This window comes from Pseudorca crassidens, chromosome 5 (genome assembly GCF_039906515.1).
Source record: "Pseudorca crassidens isolate mPseCra1 chromosome 5, mPseCra1.hap1, whole genome shotgun sequence".
NCBI lineage: Eukaryota > Metazoa > Chordata > Mammalia > Artiodactyla > Delphinidae > Pseudorca > Pseudorca crassidens.
Window position 1 is genome coordinate 63,645,465 of NC_090300.1, and position 26,568 is coordinate 63,672,032.

Below are 26,568 nucleotides of genomic sequence, written 5' to 3' on the forward strand. Positions count from 1 at the left end.
AAGGGGACAGCGGACGGGAATGAAAAGGTCGCTCAAGCCGTGGGCAGGTGGAGAACACGACTTCGGATTGGTTGGTGGGTGGGCGGATCACCTCCGTACTGGGCTCAAAGGTGGGGCTTCTTGTTTTATCCTTTGCGCCTGGGCCTAGAGTATTTGGAAATTCTTTCGGAGAACGGTATTGATATCGAAGGGCATGAGCAAATACTGTGTAGCTACACTCTGAACGTTTTTTTTTTTTTTTTTTGTCTGCATCTTAGCATCTCCATTTGGCATTTATTTTGTTTATAACTGCCAAGAGTAATGAATATTCTTAAACATGCCGTAACAAGTCCACCATGAAGCCAAATAAGTATGTAGCGGCACAGTATAGCAAAAAGATGTTCCAGAAAATCAAAGGAGCAAACCACATTGTTTCGGGGGTTCTGTAGCATTCATTTATTTAGAATAATTTGTTTAAATATGTGACTTGACAGGAACTTGTGTGAATGTTTGGGGTTTGGTTTTGTGGAATGGAATTACTACTTAAAGGACAGTTAATACTCTGATCATGGGATCTCAAAATCACCACAACTGAAAAATGCTATTTAAAATTTCTCCCCTTCTCAAAGTAAAAAGTAGGGTTTGGTTTTGCCTTTACAGAGTATCAGTTTCATATATCCCTACATAAAAGGAGAAGAGAAAAATAATGGAGACAGTAATGGAAATTTTACAATGTGATGTTTGGATGATCAAAATAAATTTGGAGTTAATTCCCACTTCGAACTTACAAAGTATTAGGAGTCTGTTTACATTGCAATGATATTCTGCTTTGATGAGGTCGTTGGTTATTAGACAAATATGTGAATTTGTTGGCTTTCTTTTCCTCATGTAAAAAAAGATTCTGCGTTTGGATCTCCAAGATAGCCATGAGATTTTTGTAATGAAATTTATTGTCAACAAACGATCCAGCACTAAGACCCTAGTGTTAAGTGTACATCTTCCTCTTTTGCCCCCTTTTATCTAGTTTTTAGCCCAACAACTACAAAAGAAATAATCAAGTGGGACATAAGACCTTGGGACCAAAATGGCCAGAAAAAACTAGACTGCTACGTTCAAAACTTCCCGTATGTATAGTTTTGATATATACAAACTATGATATGCAGCTTGCTTGAGGAACACAAACCTAGCCTCAGGAAACCAGTGGTGGACAACACAGGGAGACACTTGAAGTGGAGATGGCTCTGTTTTTGGAAGCAAATCAAGCTAAATGCACAACCTGTCTCTGTCACTTACTAGTTGTGTGAGTTTGGACAAACTTGTCCAAAAGGAATAACTATTCCTGACTCTGAGTTTTCTCATTTGTAAAAGAAGGGTAATGCTGGCTACCTTGCTAAATTTTTGTAAGGATAGAGATGTACATTGTGTGTTCTATACATAATTATCACTCAGTGTAGCTGTTATTATTATGAGGGAAGTCAGAGTGCATATTGGTGTGCAAAGGCCTTCCCAATTCTCATGACACTTCACTCATGGTGGCAAGCCTAGTAATCCCTTCCCTACCAACTAAGGGCATGGAAAGAACCCTTAAAAGCAATTTTTAAAAATATCTATTAACTGGGACTTCCCTGGTGGCACAGTGGATAAGAATCCACCTGCCAATGCAGGGGACACGGGTTTGATCCCTGGTCCGGGAAGGTCCCACATGCCTCAGAGCAACTAAGCCCGTGCATCACAACTACTGAAGCCCGCACACCTAGAGCCTGTGCTCCACAAGAGAAACCACTGCAAGGAGAAGCCACTGCAAGAAAAAGCCCGTGCACCCCAACGAAGTGTAGCCCCCACTCGCCACAACTAAAAAAAGCCCGCGCGCAGCAACGAAGACCCAATGCAGCCAAAAATAAGTAAAAAAATTAAAATCTTAAAAAAAAATGTCTACTGACTGATGAATGGATAAGTAATCACTCCTTATTTCTTCTAGCTTATGGTGTCTGCTAGCATACCTTGACTTGTGACAGCATAACTTCAATATTCAAGGAGGGCCAGTGTCTTGAAATCCCTTTCTACTCTGTTTTCACGTTGCCTTTCTCCTCTGTGTGTAGAATCTCCACTGCCTCCCTCTTAAAGGATACATATAATTGCATTTAGGGCCCACCCTTATAATCCAGGATAATATCCCCATTTCAAGATCCTTAACTTAATCATAGCTGCAAAGACTTTGTCATATAAGGTAATATTCATGGGTTCCAGGTTTTAGGACTCGGTATCTTTGGGGGCTATTATTTCATCTACCATAGAGAATAAGAGAAGGCAGAAGAGGAGACTAGCAGGGACAAGAGAATGAGAAAAGACTCAAGCACGTATGCTCAATTTCTCCTCCCACATTTGTCAACCAGGCAAATCACTTCTTGGGGAGGAATAAGTGAGAGATGAGAGGAAGTAGCTAGAAGTACTCTTGGATTGTGGCTTTCAAACATTTTCTGAACATAATTCTTAGTAAGAAATATTGGGTTGGCCAAAAGGTTCGTTCATTTTTTTCCTGTAAAATGGCTCTAGTAGTGCTTCGTTGTCTTTCTTTTTAAAAAAATTTTATTTATTTATATATTTATTTTTGGCTGCATTGGGTTTTGTTGCTGCGCTTGGGCTTTCACTAGTTGTGGCGAGTGGGGCTACTCCTCATTGCGGTGTGTGGGCTTCTCCTTGCCGTGGCTTCTCTTGTTGTGGAGCACGGGCTCTAGGTGCTCAGGCTTCAGTAGTTGTGGCATGCAGTCTTAGCAGTTGTGGCTCGCAGGCTCTAGAGCACAGGCTCAATAGTTGTAGTGCACAGGCTTAGTTGCTCCGTGGCATGTGGGATCTTCCTGGACCAGGGCTCGAACCTGTGTCCCCTGCTTTGGCAGACGGATTCTTAACCACTGCTCCACCAGGGAGGCCCTGCTTAGTTGTCTTTAGCTTCATTTGAAACAATTTTTTTTAGATTGTATTGTGACAGCTGTCATATCAGTATGCATTGTAAAAAAAAAACTTATCAAAATTGGTGAATTTTTTTTTTTTTTTTTTTTTTTTTTTTTGCGGTATGCGGGCCTCTCACTGTTGTGGCCTCTCCTGTTGCCGAGCACAGGCTCCGGACCCGCAGGCTCAGCGCCCATGGCCCATGGGCCCAGCCGCTCCGCGGCATGTGGGATCCTCCCGGACTGGGGCACGAACCCGTGTCCCCTGCATCGGCAGGCAGACTCTCAACCACTGCGCCACCAGGGAAGCCCAAAATCGGTGAATTTTTCTGTAGCCATTTCAATATTGAAGATGGAAGAATAAAGCAACACTTTTGGCATATTATGCTTTATTATTTCAAGAAAGGTAAAAACAACTGAAACACAAAGAAGGATTTGTGCAGTGTATGGAGAAGGTGCTATGACTGATCGAATGTGTCAAAAGTGGTTTGTGACATTTTGTGCTGGAGATTTCTCGCTGGACAATGCTCCACATTCGGGTAGACCAGCTGAAGTTGATAGCGATCAAATCGAAACATTAATTGAGAGCAATCAATGTTATACCATGGGGGAGATAGCCAACATACTCAAAATATCCAAATCAAGAGTTGAAAATCATTTACACCAGCTTGGTTATGTTAATTGCTTTGATGTTTGGGTTCCACATAAGTTAAGCCGGGGTGGAGGGGCGAGACCTTCTTGACTGTATTTCCACATGCGATTCTCTACTTAAACATAAAGAAAATGTTCCGTTTTTAAAACAAATTGTGATGGGTGATGAAAAGTGGATACTGTACAATAGTGTGGAACAGAAGAGATTGTGGGGCAAGTGAAATGAACCACCACCAACCACACCAAAGGCCAGTCTTCAACCAAAAAAGGTGATGTTGTGTATATGGTGGGATTGGAAGGGAGTCCTCTATTATGAGCTCCTTCTGGAAAACCAAATGATTAATTCCAACAAGTACTGCTCCAATTAGACCAACGGAAAGCAACACTCGATGAAAAGCGTCCAGAATTAGTCAACAGAAAACGCATAATCTTCCATCAGGATAACTCAAAACCACATGTTTCTTTGATGACCAGGCAAAAACTGTTACAGCTTGGCTGGGAAGTTCTGATGCATCCACCGTATTCGCCAGACATTGCACCTTCGGATTTCCATTTATTTTAGTCTTTACAAAATTCTCCTAATGGAAAAGATTTCAATTCCCTGAAAGACGGTAAAAGGCACCTGGAACATTCCTTTGCTCAAAAAGATAAAAAGTTTTGGGAAGATGAAATTATGAAGTTGCCTGAAAAATGGCAGAAGTAGTGGAACAAAAGGGTGAATACGTTGTTCAATAAAGTTCTTGGTGAAAATGAAAAATGTGTCTTTTATTTTTACTTAAAAACTGAAGGAACTTTTTGGCCAACCCAATATATTTTACCTTCTGACCCTAGGAAACAAATACACAGTTAAATGCGTGTGCGCACGTACACACGCACACACACACACACACACATGCATTGAATTTAATGTGAATTTAAAGGAAATTAATGTTTTTGAGACAATACTTGCACTTGCTTCATGAGATGCATGCTGGTCTTTTCTAATTCTTAAAAAAAATGGTGGGAAACCCATTAAGTTCACAGCCCGCTAATTGGTCATGATCTGAAGTTTGGAAAACATCACTCCATAAAAATCCACCTTTGGAAATATGATGCCAGGCATATAAAAGGTTTTTTTTCCCCCTAAAAACTATGTGCCAGGCATTGTGCTAAATGCTTTATGTTGATTATTTCACTTCACTCCACGACAGTAATATTTATTTGTTTTGCAGATGAGGATATTTTGCCAAATACATTTGTTTTCCCCTCCAGATCCCTTCTCTACTGTTTTCCATTCTGCTCTGTGTCCCAGAGGAGCACAGGAGGCTAGGAGGATGACCTTAATGGACTGCATCAATGGGCCCCCTTGTCTTCTGGCTTGGGGTTCAGTTATGCCTGTGATCAGAAGATTGGAAGGCAGGAGGACAGTGAGTTCATGGTCTTCATTTCTCCATTTTCCTTTCTGATGGTTGCCAAAGGCTGGCTGAGTTTTTCCACTGAAGAATGCAGTTCCTGTTGTGTATCTTCAGGTAATTACTCCCACTCTTTTATTTTTTCATGTATGTCTAAGGATAGTAATGACTCCATTGGCCTCCAAAGCCATGCTAGACACTGGACACTTGACCATCATTTGCTAATTTCCCTTAGTCCTGTCCACACCTTCATAAAGGGTCCTTAATTAAAATTTCTTCAGTTACTCTATTGGGGGATGCCATCTGTTTCCAACGTGGATGGTGACTGTTATAAGAGGCTACTGCAATCAAGTAGGAGATGATGGTAGCTGTGGAAGTGGAAAGAAGTGTCTGGACTCCTGCTTATATTTTGAAGGAAGAGCTGAGAGAATTTGTTGATGGATGAGATATAGTATGTGTGTGAGAGAGAAAGGATTCAAGAGTGACTCCCAAGCAGTAGGCTTGAGTAGCTGAAGTCTGGAGTTGCCACTTAATGGGACTGGAGAGACTTCAGAAAGAGCAAGCTGGTGGTGGGAGCTTTTGTTGTGTTGAGTTTGAAATAGCAACTAGATGTCTAAGGAGTTTCAAATAGGCATTTGGATATTCAAGTCTGGTGTCAGGACAGAGGTCTGAGAGTCATCAGCCCATAGATAGTCTTCAAGGCCATGGAACAGATGAAATCATCCATTGTATGAGTGGAGAGAGAAGAAGAGGAATAAGGGCTGTGCTTTTGTACCGTTCATATTTGGAATTTGGGGAGATGATGAAAAGCCAGAAACTTAGATTGAAAAAGCGTTGCCAGAAACTAGGTGACTGTGGTGTCCTGGAAGCCAAATGAAGAAAGTGTTCAATGGAGGAATTGTATAAAATACTGCTAATAGTAAAATAAAAGAACAACTGAGCATTGGCTACTAGAGATCTTTGGTGATACTTATGAGAAAAGTTTCTGCAACACAATTGGGACAAAAGTCTGATTGGAGTGGATTCATGAGAGGATGGGAAGAGAAAGAGTGGAGATATGGATTATAAGACATCTCTTTCAAGGAATTTTGCTGAAAAGGGAATTAGAGAAATAAGAAATTAGAGAAATCAGACAGAGAAGCAGTATAAGGAGAGTTTTTTTGCTTTTTTTTTAAGATGGAAGAAATAAAAGCATGTTTATCTGCTATAGGAATGAACTTACAGAGGGAAAAATTAGACAAAATTCATTGAATTATATAATTTAAGAATGAGAAGGAAATGTAGAGACCCTTTCACCCTCAATAGCTTTGTTTTATAAGTGAGGAAACTGAGCCTCAAAATGGTTGACTGACTTTTCTAAAGCCCTGACAGAGTCTAGTAATTGCTCACCTTTATTGTCCACTTTCCAGATGTATATAATGTTTGGGTCATGAGAGGGTCATAGAATTGCCTTTCTCTATATTTCCTTACCACCCTTAAGGAATTTGCTCACATCTGGGTCAATGGAGTCTACGTTCCTGACTAGCAGCCACTTAGCCCATAGAATCTCTTGTAGGCATCTGCTCACACAATGCTATATGTAAAACTAAATGTCACTCAGTACATATTTAGTTCCCTTCCCTTCTCCTTCATTCCACCCCTTTTTATCTTCTTCTTTTCCTCCTTACCTTCAGTGATCCTACCATGACCTGACAATCTACCAATGGGAATTCATCCTATTTTTCCCTGTTTGGAAGTGAATATTCTTAGTAAATTATCATACTGAGCTATGATCAACAGACTGTTTCATGAAGTGTTTTAAGAGATCCTTTTGCTATTATAGCTAATAAAAGGAATGCTCTAATTTTGGTGCAGAATAGAAGGAAGAAAGGAGATATTTAGAGCAAGTGGGATGGAGGACAGGCCTGGGTAGGAATATGAGGGCCTAGGGCAGTGGGGAAGTGGAGGGGATGCTGGAAAGTCAGAAGGGAAGCCTGAGGTTCAGCCACCCTGTCCTCCTGTCGGCCTTATCTGCATCCAAGTCAGGTGATCCCACCCTGCCTTGTGGCTATTGTAAAATAATTTATAACTATTTCTCCTGTGATTTTCTTTCCTTTTTCTTCAACTTGTTTTATTTTTTCCTTGCTGCGTCTGTTTTAGTCTGACTTCCTACTTTCCTTTCTAATTACAAGAACTGTTGTCCTTATAAAAGTCCAGAGCATGTGAGTGGAGGGCCAATCAGAGAATTGCAATGTGTCTGACCAGAGTGACAGCACCCAGAAGGCATGTATTTCTGGATAAAGGCTCTGCTATCTTCTCAACCTGTGAGGGAGGAAAACAGGCATTCAGGATTTCAGCGGAAAGTTGGAAATTGGGGTGGACTAGATGTGTCTTTTCCCAAATGGAGATTTCCCAACCAACTGCCATTTCATTCCACATTGCACGTCTTTTTCCATTGCTTTCTCAGTCATTTCCCCCCTCCCCTAGCCGAGTTCCACTCGTATGCAGCAGCTTTATGCATTGAATAAATCGATCCCTCCCTGCTGAGCTGTCAGCAAATGGAACTGACCAACAGAACAGTCTGTGTAAGTGTGTCTTGTGCCTGGGCTAGACAGACAAGTGCAATTATTTGATTGCTGTAGATTGCCACTAAATGAGGGTGAAATAGTGGGTCTGAGACTTGTTGGTGAATATTATTAATAATATAGTGTCATGAATTAATAACATAGTGTCATGTGAAACAAAGCTACACTAGAAAGTCTGTCTGAAATCCCATTTTAAATCACATTTTCAGGGAGCTAGCTGGTGGAGGAGATGGGAAATAATAAAGCAAGGTGTCTTTAAGCAGCTGGTTGGGAGTTTCAGTCTGACCTAGGCTGAAGTTAAGAGAATCTGCATTGCTGTCATGAGTTTTTTGGTGGCTGGAGTGAAGCATGGGATTCATCTCTGGCTAATTGTCATAAAAATTACACTACTATAGTGCTCCACTATGAAAAATCATCTTCATTCTCATCATTAGAATCCTTGAAGAGAGGCCACTGCAAAAACTGGCATGAAATTCTTTCTGGCAACTGTGATGTCCTCAGTTACTGCATAGTCCATTTCCTTAGCCCACCTACCACAGACAACCCTTCCAGACTCCTCCACTTCTCCCTTCATAAAACTCCTAGTCATGCCAAATAGGATCTGTCACCATTATTCTCAGATGTGTCCTGAAGTCCACTGCCCCTGGGCTTGAGTAAAAGTAATTCCCTTCATTCCAAGTGCCCTTCCCCAACCCCAGCTCTGCCCATCAGTTGAAGGTCTAGATCAAATGTGACTTCTATGAAGCCTTCTTTGTTCATTTGTCTGGAACAGGTGTCCACAAACTTTTTATGTAAAGTAACAGTAAAATTTTAGGCTTTGCCACATGCAGCCTCTACATTCTTCTTTGTTTTATCAAAATGTAAAGACTATCCTTAGCTCATGGTCCATTCAAAAACAGGCCACAATGAATCTGGCTCATGGACCATAGTTAGCCAATCCATGGTCTAAGGTGATCTCTTCTTTCTCTGAAGTCCTATACAATTTTGTTTTGTGTTATACGTGCCACTTATCACATCTAGCCTTGTATATAAATTATTGGTATACAAGTATTTTCTCTATTGGACTGAAGATCCTTGAGAGTAGAAATTAAATCTTGTATACTTTATTTAACCCCTACAACATCTATTATGGTATCTGAACACAGAAAGTGCTCAAAGGATATTTTTAAATGAATGCATAAATTACTTATAATATCTTCCAGCAAGAACATAATTTATTTCCCAACTCTTCCAAGCCCTTAATTTTCTGATAGGTAGGTCTTCCACCTTTATCCTGATCCTGGACCCCTTAATAAGGCTATGAGCACCATAAATGGAACTGGTAATTAGACACAGAATATTGTTTTCATTTATTAAATGTTGTATTCATTCAACACTTATTACATGCAAATCTCTGAGAAAACGTCAGTGGCTAGACAGAAACTTCAGCTGCTGTGGTGCTTTACAGTCTAGGCTGAGAAGCATGAGCTTAATATCAGCTCTCCTCCTGATATGTCTCAATTTCACTTTCCTAGTTTTACATGTCATTTACATAATAATAATACATTTTGCCAGTTGGTTTGCCAGGGTGTAGGAAATTTTAAAACTATAATAGTAGGGCTCTCCTGGTGATGCAGTGGTTGAGAGTCCTCCTGACGATGCAGGGGACACGGATTTGTGCCCCGGTCCAGGAAGATCCCACATGCCGCGGAGCGGCTGGGCCCGTGAGCCATGGCCGCTGGGCCTGCGCGTCCGGAGCCTGTGCTCCGCAACGGGAGAGGCCGCAACAGTGAGAGGCCCGCATACCGAAAACAAAACAAAACAAAACTATAATAGTAGAAGCTGATATTTATTGTACACCTTAGATAGTTATAGATATTCTTATTTAATATGTACCACCACTTAAGGAATTTAATGAAGTAATTCACTGCATTTATTTATTTTGTTGTCAATCTGGATAAACTGGTGATCACAGCTGTCACTTAACCAGATAACAGGAGATAAATCAGTCAACTGGAGGCAATATCTTGATCACAAACTAAATTAAGCAACATCATTTAGAACAGGCATATTGTGCTTAATAATTGGTGGAGGTTTATAAAAATAACGGACTTAGTAAATGAAGGCGTGGAGATTTGATTTCAGGTCTGTTTGAATCCTAAGCCTCATCTTTACAATGTAATCAAAATATTGTTGGATCACATTGAGTTTCATTCTGAGCACAGATTTGCACTGAAGTGAATGACAGTGAAGCAAAAAATAAAAAGAAGAAAGAAAAACAACTACACATACAATTAGCTGAAAGAAATTAAGATATTTTATGGCAGTCTCTAAAGAAAATATCAAAAAAGGGAGTAAGTTCTTAGTAGTCAGAAGAATTTCCTTGAAGTCCTCCTTCCTTATTGTATCTTTCTGTCTGCCTCACGTAAAGTCCATTGCCAGACAAAACTCTTAACTCTCCCGATTCTCCCCCAAGCCTGTCTGCCCAGCTCTTCCTCCTCTTGCCACCACTCCTCAATCACTCTGATTCTCTTCTCCAGTTACTCTCTGCCCATCCAAGGTTTTCCCATTCTTTTATATTCTTTCCCTTTCTGCAGTGCACACTGTGGTAGGTCAGAAGCTAAGATAGCAGCCAGGATTCCCAGCCACTGGTGTACACCCCCTGTATGATCCTGTACCCTTGGGTGTGGGCTGGACCTGTGAATATGGTGGGAACATGGCCCCCTTGATTGATTACATCAAAGTGGCAAAGGTGATGTGATAGTTCACTTCTGTAATTTCACTTTATGTAAGACCGTTGTAACAGACTGGAGTGAGATTCTCCTGCTTGCTTTGAGGAAGTAAGCTATCATGTTTTAAGAGGCCTTATGGCTAGGACCTGAAGGTGGCCTCTAAGAGCTGAGATCAATCTCTACGAGCTGTTAACAGTAACAGCTATGACTGCAAGAACTGAATTCTGCCAACAATTTCAGTGAGCTTGGAAGACACCTCCAACCCTCAGATGAGATGGCAGCCCTAGCTGACACCTTGATTTCAGCCTTGTAAGACCCTGAGCAGAGAATTTAGATACAGTGTGCCTAGACTTCTGACCTAGTGAGAAAATAAATGTCATTGTAAGCCGATACATTTGTGGTAATTTATTATACAACAATAGAAAATGAATACATGTACATTAATTTGGTTTGTGTGATAAAGTCCAAAAATATCAGGGGAAAAGGAGTGTATTTATGTTTCATACATTTCTATTTTTGTGTTTGTTACATCGTTATTCCAATGGTTCTACTCTGTTTTCCCCACTATAATACGTAAACAATACACCTGAAGAATGTGATACATTTCCATCACAATAGTGGCTCCCTATACCTGTAAATCTCCAAGGGTGGAGCTAAGGCTTGTGTAGTTTGTCAAAGTCCCCTGGTGGCTGGGATATGCTTTGGGTTGAGAACTACTGCACTATAATATTTTAGGGACTGCTAAAACTGGGTCTACTACCCATCTCTGGACTAGATCATACATTGACTTTATTTGATTTCAATGAGCCGGCAATTTGAAGTTATCAAAGTCAGAGACCAGTGAGAAAATTTTCACATGCCCCGACTTCATGATAAAACAAAGTGCTAGACGTTACCTAGATATAATCTGCCTTTCTCCTGCTCCCTACCTAAAGAAGGTATTCTTCAATCATCAAATCAGTTCTGGGCTTCCAGGAAAGTTGTTATGGCTCTCTGGGTAATTACAGGTAGCTGGTAGGGGGGATACCTGCAAGCATCCACAGACCAAAAGGTGTCCTATTTGAGAGAGGTGCTGGTGGAAGTGGTGAAGGCATTATGGCTCCTTTCATTTAGTTTGTTCAGGGAAAATATTGTAGATTAAAATGACATCTAACAACTCCTCTTTCTGGTTGAGGATGTAAAGAGCTGTGTTTCTCCCTATTTTTTTCTCCCTTTTTCTTTGGTCAGTGTTCATGTGGAGAATTAAACTGATTTCTTAAAGTTAGGACAGTTTTGCATTCCTCAGCTGGATCATGGTATATTTATTCTTTTTATGTATTGCTGGATGGGGTTTGCTAATATTTTATTTAAGGTTTGCACATACGTTTACTGAAGATATTGGCCTATAATTTGCCTTTCTTGTACTGTCATTTCAGGTATTGATGTCAAAGTTCAGCTGGCCTCATAAAATGAATTGGGGTGGGTGGTAGGCTAGAAGAATGGCTCCCCAAATGACATTCATGACCTAGTCCCTGGAATCCATTAATACCTTATTTGGAAAAAGAGTCTTTGCAGATATGATAAAGTTAAGGATCTTGTGAAGAGATTATCCCCACAAGAGAGAGGCAGAGGGAGATTACACACAGAGGAGGAGAAGGCAGTGTAAGAGGGAGACAGAGATTGGACAAGCCAAGGAATATCAACAGCCTCCAGAAGCTGGAATAGGCAAAGAAGGAATTCTCTCCTAGAAGCTCCAGAGGGAGTGTGGCCCTGCTGACACCTTGATCCAGTGAAACTGATGTTAAAATTCTGGCCTCCAGAACTGTGAGAGAATAAATTTCTGTTGTTTCAGGCCAGTTTGTGGTAATCTGTTACAGCAGCCATAGGAAACGAATATATGCAGTGTTCTTTATTTATTATATTTTAAAATTCTCTAGAAGAATGTGAAAAATTGATATAATTTCTTCCTAAAATGTTTGGTAGAAGTCACCAGTAAATACTTCTGAATTGAGGTTTTCTTTTTGGGAAGGTTTTAATTATAGATTTAATTCCTTTTATAATTATAGAAATGTTGACATTTTCTGTTTCTCCTTGGTAAGTTATGTATTTTTTAGGAATTTTCCCCTTTAATCTAAATTTCCGAATTTTATGGCATAAAGTTATTTAAAATATTCTCTTATCTGAATTATCCATAATGATGTCTTCTTGGGATGGCTATGCTGTCTTTCTTATTTCTTGATCAGTCTTGTCAGACATTTATCAATTTAAATAGTTTTGTAGAGAATCCAAATTTAGCTTTATCTTCATTATTATATTTTTGGTTTTGATTTTATTAATTTCTACTCATATTTTTGGTATTTCCTTTCTTTTATTTGAGTTTATTTTGCTCTTCATATTCTAACTTCTTGTGATGTTTGCTTAAGTTATTACTTTTAAGCCTTTCCTCTTTTCTAATGCATGCATTTAAGACTATAAATTCCCCTCTAAGCAGCGCTTTAGCTATATTCCACAAATTTTGATATGTAGTATTTTTATTTTCATTCAATTCCAATTTTCCTAATTTATATTGAGATTTTGTCTTCTTTGATACATTGGTTGTATAGAGTGGATTTATTCATTTTCAAACTTACGGGGTCTTAAAGTTACTTTAAAATTTGACTTCTTGCTTAATTGCAGTGGGTCAGAAAATATTCTATATTTGTTGATTTGTTTGAAATTTCCTGAGACTTGCTTTATGGACCAGAATATGGTCACTTTTAATAAATATTTCATGTGTATTTGAAAAAGATATGTATTCTGCCATTGTTCAACATATATCATTAACTTGTTAACTAATAATGTTCAAATCTTCTATATCTTATTTATTGTCTGTTTGTTCTAGCACATTCTAAAAGAGGTAGATTAAAATATTCTACTGTAGTTGGAGATTTTTCCATTTCAGCTTTTAGTTTTTTTGATTTCTGCTTTATGTGTTTGGAGGCTATGTTAGCATGCATAGAAATTCGGAATTATTATATCTTCCTGTTGGATTGAACTTTTATCCTTATGAAATATATTTTTTATCTCCAGTAATATTTCTTGCTTTAAACTTTTATTTTCTAATTTTAGTGTGGCTATACCAATTTTCTTTTGGTTACCCTTTGCATGCTGTATCTTTTCATATAATTTCACTTGCAACCCTATTTTTTCTTTCTTCCAGTTTTATTGAGCTATAATTTACATACAGCACTGTATAAGTTTAAGGTATACAGTGTAATGATTTGATTTACGTACATCATGAAATGATTACCACAATAAGTTTAGTGAGCATCCATCATCTCATATAGATAAAAAATAAAAGAAAGGCAAATTTTTTTTCATTGTGATGAGAACTCTTAGGATTTACTCTCTTAACAGCTTTCATATATAATGTACAGCAGTGTTCATTATATTTATCATGTTGTATAACATATCCCTAGTACTTATTTATCTTATAACTGGAAGTTTGTACCTTTTTGACTGCCTTCATCCAATTCCCCATCTCCCCAACTCCACCTCAGGAATCTCAAATCTGATCTCTTTTTCTATGAATTTGTTTGTTTGTTTGTTTTTGAAGTATAATTGATATGCAACACTATGTTAGCTCCTGGTGCACAACATAGTGATTTGATATGTCTGTACCTTACAAAATGATCACCACAATAGGTCTACTTACCATGTCACCATACAAAGATATTATATTATTATTGACTAACTTCCCCACACTGTACATTTCATACTCGTAACTCATTAACTGGAAGTTTATACCTCTTAATCTCCCTCGCCTATTTCTGTCATTCCTATTTCTTTAATGTAGTCTTGTAAGCAGCATATAATTGAAGATTTAAAAAATTCCAATCTGATAATTTTAGTCTTTTTCTATTTAGCCTACTTATATTTAATATAATTAATGGTATATCATTTGTTTTCTACTTGACGCTCCTATTCTATATTATCGTCCTTTTTTCTTGTCTTCTTTTATATTAGTCAAGTGTTTTGTTTTTAAAATTCCATTTCTGCTCCTCCATTACTTGTTGGTTACACACTCTTTTACAATTCTTCTAGTGTCAACTCTGATAGTACAGCATGAATCTTCGACTTATTAAAATCTAATACAAATTAATACTTTTGCTATTTCCTAAAAGACTTTTCCCTTTTCTGCTTTTGTGTTTTTGTTGTTATGCATTTCAATTATACATGTATTTTAAATACCAGAAACTTTATTTTTATTTTATACAGTCAATATTCGTTGAGATTTACTCAGATATTTACCTTTCTATTGCTATTTATTCTTCTTCTTTCTTTTCTTCATTACCATGCCTCTGTCTGTGATCATATTCCTTCCACCTGAAGAAATATTTTTAGTATTTCCTTAATTGCGGGTCTATTAGTGACCTGCAGTTTTTGTTTGCTTGGAAATATCTTTATTTTATTTTGTTTATTAAAGGATATATTCACTATATATACAATTGTAGATTAATAGCTAATTTCTTTCACCACATTAGATAGATCATTTCATTGTCTCTGGCTCCCATTGTATTCTGGTGAGAAGTAAGATCTCAGTCTAATTTTTCACCTTCATCATTTTTCTTTGGGTGCTTTTAAGTTTTTTTATCTCTATTTTTCAGTAATTTAAATATAAGGTACCTATAAGGGTTCTTTTCCTTAGTATGTCATTTAGATATATATCTGTCACTGGAAGACACTGTTCTTTAGGGGCTATCCTGGCCTCCACCCCTGCTTTATTCCATAGTCTCCTGATTTATCTAGGTTTGTCTTCTTTTTTCTAAGAGCTTCTACTGTCAGCTCTGCCAGAAGGACACATCTATGATTAGGTGGTTTAATGAGAACTGTGCCCCCTCCTATCTACCTACCATGAGTTTTGAACTTCATATTCTCATTTAAACACATGGTACTTTTACCTCTTCCTTATTTTGACTTTATGGTGTTAATTTTTTGATACCTAGTCTCTCTGGTCTAAACAGAGTCTCAGTGCTACTCAGCTCCTGGTCTTCTCTGTCTTGTTATCTTTGCCCTCAGTTCTCACATTGAATTGGTCACTACATTTTGCTAACTGTAGGTTTGAATTCTCTTCCCTTTTCTTCTTCTTTGCTGGTACTGCCTTAGTTTAGACTCTCATCTAAACTGGATTATTAGGGTAGCTTCCTAATTGATCACTTAGGCCAATCTGTGTGTTTGTGTGTATTGTGTTTGAAAAAAAATCACAATTCTCTGGGCTAGTGTTTGAATGATACACATTCAACACAGCAGTGGAAAGAGTATTGGGATGGAAGTAGGAGACCTGGGTACTAGCTAAAAAAGTACGTGACCTATGGAAATGATATGGTGGAATAAATGGGATTTTCCTGAAGGAAATAGACTTTTTCCACTTGAAGGGGAGAAAGGACAATTTTTTTCCTATTTTCCTTTTCTCCTTTTATTAGGAGTAAAGGGGTATTAAACACAAAGTCAGAGGTACAGGATTACATGGAGATTCCACTGATGTGAGTTGAATGGCTTTTGCTTCACAAGCTGTTCTTGCAGGAGCCAAGCATGGATTCAAAGTCAGATGGTACCTTAAGACGTCTATGAGCTATTCTAGTATAAGCCACGTTCTGTGTTGAACTTCCTATCTTCAGGTCTTCCATAAAGTCTTTTAAAAGTGCTACTCTAAAAAAAAAAAGTGTTACTCTACTGTGGAATTTAGGGGAAGCATCTTTTCCTCTCCAAGGCTAGGGCGGGGACATCAACAGGCTTTCTAGTGAAATTATCCTCAGCAGAGCAGCAGTCTCCAAAGGAGCAGTCCTGGAAGAGGCCGTGTACTATAGTGATGAGATGAGAGGGCAGAGCAGAAGATACAGGGGAAATTATTCGGGAGCATGCTTGTGGCAACTCATTAGGGAACTCCCAGAAATTATTCTGGGGGTGACAGGACCAAGAGAAACACTTTTAACTTCCAGGTAGTAGGCCAGTGGGGATCATATCATAATAACTTGAGTATTAACAAAGTAATTTCTGATGGTATGCACAGGCTGGTGACTTACGGGTTCTTCTTTAGTGAATAATTTGGAATTACTCTGGATCTCTTAAAAATGGTTGTAGATTCACTATGGCTTATAATCAGAGATGTGCAAACTGTCCAAGCCTAAGATGTAGAAGAAATACAGTTCTATATTGCTCAGAAGGCTCTGAGAGTTTCACCATTGTACACCACTGTATTTCCTATAACTGGTTGATCATCAGCACCTGGGGAGAAAACATACAGGTTCCTGGGCCCCACCTCACACTTCCTGAATCAGCAGACTGTTTTGACTTAGAAAAAATACTCCTTTAGGGAGTTCTTCAAGTTGAAATGAAAGGACACTAATTAGTAACATGAAAATATATTAAAGTATAAAACACATTGGTAAAGGTAAGTATACTCTCAAACTCACAATACTTTAATATTATATTGATGGTGTGTAAATCACTTAACTCTAGTACAAAGGTCAAAAAATATAGCTAAAATAATTTTTTAATGGATACATAATTTTAAAAAATGTAAAGTGTGATATCAAAATCATAAAGGGGGGAGTAAAAGGGTAGAGTTTTTGTATGTGACTAAAGTTAAGTTGTTATCAGCTTAAAATAGGCTGTTATAAGTTTTTTTTTTGGTAAGCCTCATGGTAACCACAAAGCAAAAGCATATAGTAGATACACAAAACATAAAGAGAAAGGAATCAAAGACTATCAATACGGAAAATCATCAAATCACAGAAGAAGACAGCAAAAGAGGAAGAAAGGAACAAAGGAACTACAAAACAGCCAGAAAACAATTTAAAAAATGCTAATAGTAAGTCTATACCTATCAATAATTACTTTAAGTGTACATGGATTAAATTCTCCATTGAAAAGACATAGAGTGGCTGAATGGACAAAAATCAAGATATGTATATATGCTGCCTGCAAGAACCTCACTTCAGCTTTAAAGACATATACATAGGTTGAAAGTGAAGGGATGGAAAAAGACAGTCCATGAAAATGGAACCCAAAAGAAACCAAGGGTAGCTATGTGCATAACAGACAAAATAGACATTTAGTAAAAATCTGTGACAAGGGCTTCCCTGGTGGCGCAGTGGTTGAGAGTCCGCCTGCCGACGCAGGGGACACGGCTTTGTGCCCCGGTCTGAGAAGATCCCACATGCCACGGAGCGGCTAGGCCTGTGAGCCATGGCCACTGAGCCTGCGTGTCCAGAGCCTGTGCTCTGCAATGGGAGAGGCCACAACAGTGAGAGGCCCACGTACGGCAAAAAAAAAAAATCTGTAACAAGAGACAAAAAAGTCATTATATAATGATAAAAGAGTCAATTAATCAAGAGGATAAAACAATTGTAAATATATATACACCCAACATCAGAACACCTAAATATATTAAGCAAATATTACCAGATCTGAAGGCAGAAATAGGTAACAAAGCAATAATACTAAGGGACTTCAGTAACCCACTTTCAACAATGGATAGATCATCCAGATAGAAAATCAATAGGGAAAGATTGGACTTGAACTATACTTTAGACCCAATAGACATAACAGACATATACAGAACATCCATCCAACAGTAGAAAAATGTGAGAATATACGTTTTTCTCAAATGCACACATAACATTCTCCAGGATCGGTATATTTTTGGTCACAAGTCTCAAGAAATTTAAGAAGATTGAAATCATATCAAGTATCATTCCAAACCATAAGGATATGCAACTAGAAATCAATAACAGGAGGAAAGCTGGAAAATTCACAAATATGTGAAAATTAAACAACACCCTCCTGAACAATTAATGAGTCAAAGATGAAATCAAAAAGGAAATTTAAAAATATCTTGAGAGGGACTTCCCTGGTGGCGCAGTGGTTAAGAATCCACCTGCCAGGGCTTCCCTGGTGGCACAGTGGTTGAGAATCTGCCTGCCAATGCAGGGGACATGAATTCGAGCCCTGGTCTGGGAAGATCCCACATGCCGCAGAGTAACTGGGCCCGTGAGCCACAACTACTGAGCCTGTGCATCTGGAGCTTGTGCTCCACAACAAGAGAGGCCACAATAGTGAGAGGCCCGCACACCACAATGAAGAGTGGCCCCCGCTTGCTGCAACTAGAGAAAGCCCTTGCACAGAAAATGAAGACCCAACACAGCCAAAAATAAATAAATTAAGAAAAAAAAAAGAATCCGCCTGCCAATGCAGGGGACATGGGTTCAAGCCCTGGTCCGGGAAGATCCCACATGCCGTGGAGCAACTAAGCCAGTGTGCCACAACTACTGAAGCCTGTGCCTAGAGCCCAGGCTCTGCAAAAAGAGAAGCTGCCACAGTGAGAAGCCCACCCACCAAAACGAAAAGTAGCCCCATTTGCTGCAACTAGAGAAAGCCCGCATGCAGCAACGAAGACCCAACACAGCCAAAAAAAAAAAAATCTTGAGACAAATGAAAATGGAAATATACCAAAACTTATGGAATGCAGCAAAAGCAGTTCTAAGAGGGAAATTCTTGGTAATAAACACTTACATTAGGAAAAATGAAAGATCTCAAATAAAAAAACCTTGCTTTACACCTCAAGGGACTAGAAAAAGAAGAATAAACTAAGCCCAAAGTTAGTAGAAGGAAGGAAATAATAAAGATCAGAGTAGAGATAAATGAAATAGAGACTAGAAAAACAATAGAAAAATCAATTAAATTAAGAACTATTTTTTGAAAAACTAAGCAAAATTGACAAAAGTTCAGCTAGGCTATGAAAAAAAGAGAAGACAAATAAAATCAGAAATGAAAGATGAGATATTACAACTGATAGCACAGAAATTCAAAAGATCATAGGAGATTACTATAAACAATTATATGCCAACAAATTGGATAACCTAGAAAAAATAGATAATTCCTAGAAACATACAGTGTACCCAGACTGAATCATGAAGAAATAAAATATCTGAATATATGTATAACTAGGAAGATTGAATCAGTAATCACAAATCTCTCAGCAAAGAAATGCCCAGTACCAGATGGCTTCACTAATGAATTCTTCCGAACATTTAAAGAAGAATTAATGCCAATTCTTCTGAAACTCTTATAGAAAATTGAAGAGGTGGGAACAGTCCCAAACTCATCCTGAGGTTAACCTACCAAAGCCAGACAAGGACACTTTAAGAAAAGAAAATTTATCAAAGAGGTGAAAGATCTGTACACTGAAAACTGTAAGATATTGATAAAAGAAATTGAAGAAGACACAAATAAATGAAAAAATACCTTGTGTTCATGAACCAGAAGAAATAATATTGTTAAAATGTCCATATTATCCAAAGCAATCTACCAATTCAGCACAATCTTTATCAAAATTCCAATGTTATTTTTCACAGAAACAGAAAAAACAATCCTAAAATTCATATGGAACCACAAAAGACCCCAGATAGCTAAGGCAATCTTGAGGAAGAGGAACAAGCTGATTTCAAGCTGTATTACAAGGCTATAGTAATCAAAACAGTATGGCACTGACATTAAAAACAGATACATGTATCACTGGAAAAAAATAGACAGCCCAGAAATAAAGCTGCATATATACTGCCGACTAATCTTTGACAAAGTTGCCAAGAACACACAATGAGGAGAGTCTCTTCAATAAATGGTGTTGGGAAAATTGGAATGAAATTTGACCCCTATCTTCCACCACTTACAAAATTAACTTGAAATGGATTAAAAACTTCAATATAAGACCTGAAACCATAAAAAGCTTCTGCACAGAAAAGGAAAGAGTCAAGAAATGAAAAGGCAACCTGTGGGAGAAGATATTTTTAATCTGTATATCTGATAAGGGATTAATATCTAAAATATATAAAGAACTCATACAACTCAGTAGCAAAAACAAAAACAAGGAACAAATAATCCTATTTAAAGTGTGCAAAGGGGGACTTCCCTGGTGTTCCGGTGGTTAAGACTCTGTGCTTCCAATGCAGGGGGTGCAGGTTTGATTCCTAGTCAGGGAACTAATATCCCACATGGCATGCAGTGTGGCCAAAAAAATTAATTAATTAAATAAAACTTTTTTTAAAAGTGCAAAGGATCTGAAAAGACATTTTTCTGAAGAAGACATACAGATGTCCAACAGGTGTATGAAAAAGTGCTTAACATCACTGATTATCAGGGAAATGCAAATCAAAATCACAATGAGATATCACTTCACACCTGTTAGGATGTCTATTATTAAAAACAAAAGAGATAACAAATGTTGGTGAGAATGTGGAGAAAAGGGAACCCCTGTACCATGTTGGTGGGAATGTAAATTGGTATAAGCATTATGAAAAACAGTGTGGAAGTTCCTCAAAAAATTAAAAATTTAACTATCATGTGATCCAGTAATTCCACTTCTGGGTATACATCCAAAGAAAATGAAATCAAGATCTTGAATAGGTATCTGAATGCCCATGTTTATTATAGCATTATTTACAATAGCCAAGATATTTTCCATATACCCTGTGTCCCCACACATGCATAGCCTCCCCTATTATTAACATCCCCTACCAGAGTGGTACATTTGTTACAATTGCTGAACCTACAAATAACACATCATAATCACCCAAAGTCCATAATTTATATAATGGCTCACTCTTGGTGTTATACATTGTATGGGTTTGGTCAAATGTTTAGTGATATGTGTCCATCATCATGGTATCATACAGAGTATTTTCTACTGCTCTAAAAAATTCTCTGCGCTCCATGTATTAATCCCACTCTGCCAACCCCACCGACCTCTGGAAACCACTGCCCTTTTTACTGTCTCCATAACTTTCCTTCTCCAGAATGTCAAATATTGGAATGGCACAGTGTGTAGCCTTTTCATATTGAATTATTTCACTTAGTAATATGCATTTAAGATTCCTCAATGTCTTTTTTTTTTTTTTTTGCGGTACGCGGGCCTCTCACTGTTGTGGTCTCTCCCGTTGTGGAGCACAGGCTCCAGACGCCCAGGCTCAGCGGCCATGGCTCACGGGCCCAGCCGCTCCACGGCATGTGGGATCTTCCTGGACCGGGGCACAAACCCGTGTCCCCTGCATTGGCAGGTAGACTCTCAACCACTGTGCCACCAGGGAAGCCCTCTATTATGTTTTAAAAATATTTTTTACCTTTTGACTCCTTCACTCATTTCTCTCACCCCCAAAGTCCCGCCTCTGGTAACCACCAATCTATTCTCAGTATCTATGAGTTTGAGTTAATTAATTAATTTATGGATTCCATGTATAAGAGAGATCATACAGTATTTGCCTTTCTCTGTCTATTTCATTTAGCATAATGCACTTGTGCTCCATCCATGTTGTCACAAATTGCAAGATTTCATTCTTTTTTTGCTTGTTTTCTAATAACAGCTTTATTGAGATATAATTCACATACCATAAATTTCACAATTTTAAAGTCTACAATTCAATGATTTTTAGTATATTCAGAGTTATACACCCATTACCACTAATTCTAGAATATTTCTATCACCCCAAAATGAAACCTTGTACTCATTAGCAGTCCCTTCCATTTCCTCCAGCCTCTGTATACCACTCTTTCTATCTCTATGATTTAGCCCATTCTAGACATTTTATATAAATGGAATCATATGAGGAAGCCATTCTTTAGTAGAAGTGACTAAAGCTGACACATAGAAAAGAAAGAGAGAGACAGGGACAAAGGGAGGGAGAGAGCAAGAGATTAACTCATTTAACTTATTTTGTCCATTAAGTAATTCACATATCTTCCCTAGACTCTCACCCGCTAATCAAGAGGAAAAAACTGTTCAATATATTTTAAAGATTAGTCCAATACAATAATATAAAGCAGCAGTGCAGCTAAAACTCAGATTCTTTTGAAGAAATAGGCAAATCCTTGGTAATATGAATCCTCCCTTTGTTCAGTGGACAGAGAATGTGCTTTGGAATCTGACTACTAGATTTAAATTCATGTTCTATCATTTACCAACTACATCATATTGGGCTACTCATTTCCTACCTTGGAGTCTCAACTTCTTTTTCTGATAAGTCAGGATAATAATTCACAGAGCTTTTGGAAAGATTAAGTGAGATAACGTATGAGAAGAATATAATACAGTTCCTGGAATGGATGATAAGTTCCATTCTTCCTTGGGAGTTTAGGCATAAGTGGAGAATGAAGGAATGGCAGAGTCTACCAGAAAGGAGTATTTTCCCTTTTATAATGTGGAGTTGTTGTTGGGAGGCAGTTGTTCCACCAGGGACTATATATATATATATTTTTTTTTAAATTTAATTTATTTATTTTTGGCTGCATTGGGTCTTCATTGCTGTGTACAGGCTTTCTCTAGTTGCGGTGAGTGGGGGCTACTCTTCCTTGTGGTGCACGGGCTTCTCATTGCAGTGGCTTCTCTTGTTGCAGAGCACAGGCTCTAGGAGCACGGGCTTCAGTAGTTGTGGCATGTGGGCTCACTAGTTGTGGCTTGCGGGCTCTATAGTGCAGGCTCAGTAGTTGTGGCAAACGGGCTTGGTTGCTCTGTGGCATGTGGGATCTTCCTGGACCAGGGCTTGAACCCATGTCCCCTGCATTGACAGGTGGATTCTTAATCACTGCATCACCAGGGAAGCCTGGGACTATATTTTTTGACTTCACTTGTGTAAACTGGCTGTGAGTTACATCTCTCTAGTGCTTTTTCATAGTCTTTTCCATTATGGTTTATCACAAGACACTGGATATAGTTCCCTGTGTGCTACAGTAGGACCTTGTTTATCAATCCTGTATATAATAGTTTGCATCTGCTAATCCCAAACTCCCAATCCTTCCCTCCCCCACCCCTCCCCTTTGGCAACCACAGTCTGTTCTCTATATCTGTGAGTCTGTTTCTGTTTCATAGATATGTTCATTTGTGTTGTATTTTAGATTCCACATATAAGTGATATCGTGTGGTATTTGTCTTTCTCTTTCTGACTTACTTCACTTAGTATGGTAATCTCTAGGTCCATCCATGTTGCTGCAGATGGCATTATTTCATTCTTTTTTATGGCTGAGTAATATTTCATTGTGTGTGTATGTATATATGCACACACATGTATACACACACACACACACATATATATATACACACACATACACACACACATCACATCTTCTTCATCCATTCATCTGTCGATGGACATTTATGTTGTTTCCATGTCTTGGCTATTGTAAATAGTGCTGCTATGAACATAGGGGTGCATGTGTCTTTTCAAATTATAGTTTTGTCTGGATATATGCCCATGAGTGGGACTGCTGGATTGTATGGCAACTCTATTTTTAGTTTTTTGAGGAACCTTCATACTGTTTTCCATAGTGACTGTACCAGTTTACATTCCCACCAACAGTGTAAGAGGGTTCCCTTTTCTCCATACCCTCTCCAACATTTATTATTTGTAGACTTCTTTTTTTTTTTTTTGCCACACTGCACGGCTTGTGGGATATTAGTTCTCCAACCAGGGATTGAACCTGGGCCCCGGCAGTGAAAGCACTGAGTCCTAACCACTGGACCTCCAGGGAATTCCCTATTTGTAGACTTTTTGATGATGACCATTCTGACTGGTGTGAGGTGATACCTCATTGTAGTTTTGATTTCCATTTCTCTAATAATTAGCAATGGTGAGCATCTTTTCATGAGCCTGTTGGCCGTCTGTATGTCTTCTTTGGCAAAATAATCAGTTCAGAAATTATTAAATAATTTAAAAATGTGTAGAAGTACCCATTTTTAAATCAGATTATTATTATTTTCTATTGAGTTGTATGAGTTCTTTGTATATTTTGGATATTAAACCCTTATTGGATATTCTGTTTGCAAATATAATATCTTCTTCCATTTGGTAGGTTGTTTTTTCATTTTGTTGATGGTTTCCTTTACTGTGCAGAAGCTTTTTAGTGTTATGTGGTCCCACTTGTTTATTTTTGTTTTTGTTCCTTTTACTTTCGGTGTCAGATTTAAAAAATCATTGCCAAGAACTGTGTAAAGGAGTTTACTGCCTACGTTTTCTTCTAGGGATTTTTATGGTTTCAGGCCTTAAGTTCAAATTCTTAATACATTTCAAATTAGTTTTTGTGTATGGTGTAAGATAGTGCTACAATTTCATTCTTTTGCTGGTGTCTGTCCAGGTTTCCTAACATCACTTATTGAATAGACTGTTCTTTACTCATTGTATATTCTTTGCTCCTTTGTTGTAAATTAATTGACCATACATATGTGGGTTTATTTTGGGGCTCTCTATTCTGTTCCATTGATCTATGTCTGTTTTTTTGCCAATAATATACTGTTTTAATTATTATAGCTTTGTAATATAGCTTGAAATCATATCAGTGAATGTGATGCTTCCAACTTTGTTCTTCTCAAGATTGCTTTGGGCCATTCATGATCTTTTGTGATTTCATACAAATTTTAAGATTGTTTGTTCTATTTCTGTTAAAAATGCCATTGGAATTTTGATAGGTGTTGTATTGAATCTGTGGGTTGCTTTGAGTAGTGTGGAAATTTTAAAATATTAATTCTTCTGATCCATGAACATGGGATATTTTAAATTTTATTTGTGTCTTCCTCAATTTCTTCCCTTAATTCTACTAGTTTTCAGTGTATAGCTCTTTCAGTTCCTTGGTTAAATTTATTCCTAGGTATTTATTCTTTTTGATGCAATTGTAAGTGGGATTTTTAAAAAGTTTTCTTTCTGATAGTTTGTTATTGGTGTATAGAAACACAACAGATTTTTGTGTATTGATTTTATATCCTGCAAGATTACTTAATTCATTTATTAGTTCTAATAAACAAATTGTGGTAAAATTCATAAAACATACAATTCACCATTTTAACCATTTTAAAGTATACAATTCATTGGCATTTAGTACATTCACAATATTGTGTAATTATTACCACTATTTTTTTTTTTTTTTGGCCCCATCGTGTGACATGCAGGATCTTAGTTCCCCCAACCAGGGATCGAAACTGCACCCCCCGCAGTGGAAGCAGGGAGTCTCAACCACTGGACTGCCAGGGAAGTCCCTATCACCACTATCTTGTTCCAGAACATTTTCACTGCCCCAAAAGAAAACCAGCACTAGTTGATCACTCACTTCCCATTCCTCCCTGCCTTCATCCCCTGGAAATCACTAATTTGCATTCTTTCTCCATGGATGTTTTATATAAATATATGAATAATATAATATGTGGCCTTTTGTGTCTGCCTTCTTTCAAGTAGCATTATGTTTTTAAGGTTAATCCATGTTGTAGCATGTATTCTTTCCTTTTTTTGTCTGAATAATATTCCTCTATATCGATATGCCACATTTTGTTTATCCCTTCATTAGTTGGTGGATGTTTGGATTGTTTCTACCTTTGGGTACTATGAATAGTGGTGCTAGAGACATTCATATATAAATATTTGTTTGAATAACTGTTTTCAGTTTTGGGGGGATATATACCTAGGAGTACAATTGTTTTGTTACGTGTTAATTCTTTATTTAATTTTTCGAGCAACTCCCAAACTGTTTTCCAAAGGAGATGCATAATTTTATATTCCCATCACTCTTTAGCACTGAGAAAGCTCCAAAATGTACAGGGGTAGAGAGGGAGTAGATAAACCCCTGAGCTGATCTCTCCAGGAGCCACCGGATAGGTCAAAACACACAACCACAATCCTTTGAGAACGATGTCCATATTGTTCCCTCTGGCACTGTCAAGAGTCTGGGCCACCATCTTCATGGTTGCCACTTGAGCTAGCAGGTGGGAGATTTTAGGTTAAAAATGCTGCAACCTTCTCTTAACAGAATTCAGTAGTTTCTTTCCTCATAAGTGTTCTCTTGGATGTTGCAAGGTTTTGATTAGATTCCAGAGTTTTGAAAAAGTTGATTCTGACATTTTTTTAAGCTTAATCATTGCTTTAATGGTGGGGTGACGTTTTGGAGTTCTCTACTCTGCCATTTTTGGTAATATCACTCCTGTTATTTATTTTTTGAATATATTTATGTCTTTTGTTTTATCAGTTTGGCTCAGCTCAGACTGAAAGTTTAGTCTTTTCTGTAGTGAGCAATAGCTGAAATTTAAGTTCAGTTCTGCTAGCCTTATCTAGACCGATTGGAATTTGTCCTGTGCAAACATTGTTCAAGAGTTGGCCAGAGATTTGGGCAGAGTTTATACACAGAATTTTGGACACTCATTTCTGGTTCTTTTCTTTCTGGGATGTCTTTTCTTTCTAGATGTTGTGGTTAACCTGGAACCTTTACTTAACACGTCAAGCCAGTAAGACTGTGTGCTTCTATCTAGTTTTTAATGTCCCAAATATCATGTACTTGTGCC

At 37.9% G+C, this 26,568-nt stretch overlaps 1 long non-coding RNA gene across 1 annotated transcript; it reads left to right on the forward strand.

The window, feature by feature from the left end:
- The first annotated feature begins 2 nt into the window (after nt 1-2).
- LOC137224945 (uncharacterized) lies at nt 3-25,372 on the forward strand. Its single transcript, XR_010943588.1, has 3 exons — nt 3-110; nt 4,827-5,083; nt 25,189-25,372. It is a non-coding gene; the product is annotated as an uncharacterized lncRNA (long non-coding RNA).
- Nucleotides 25,373-26,568: the final 1,196 nt, after the last annotated feature.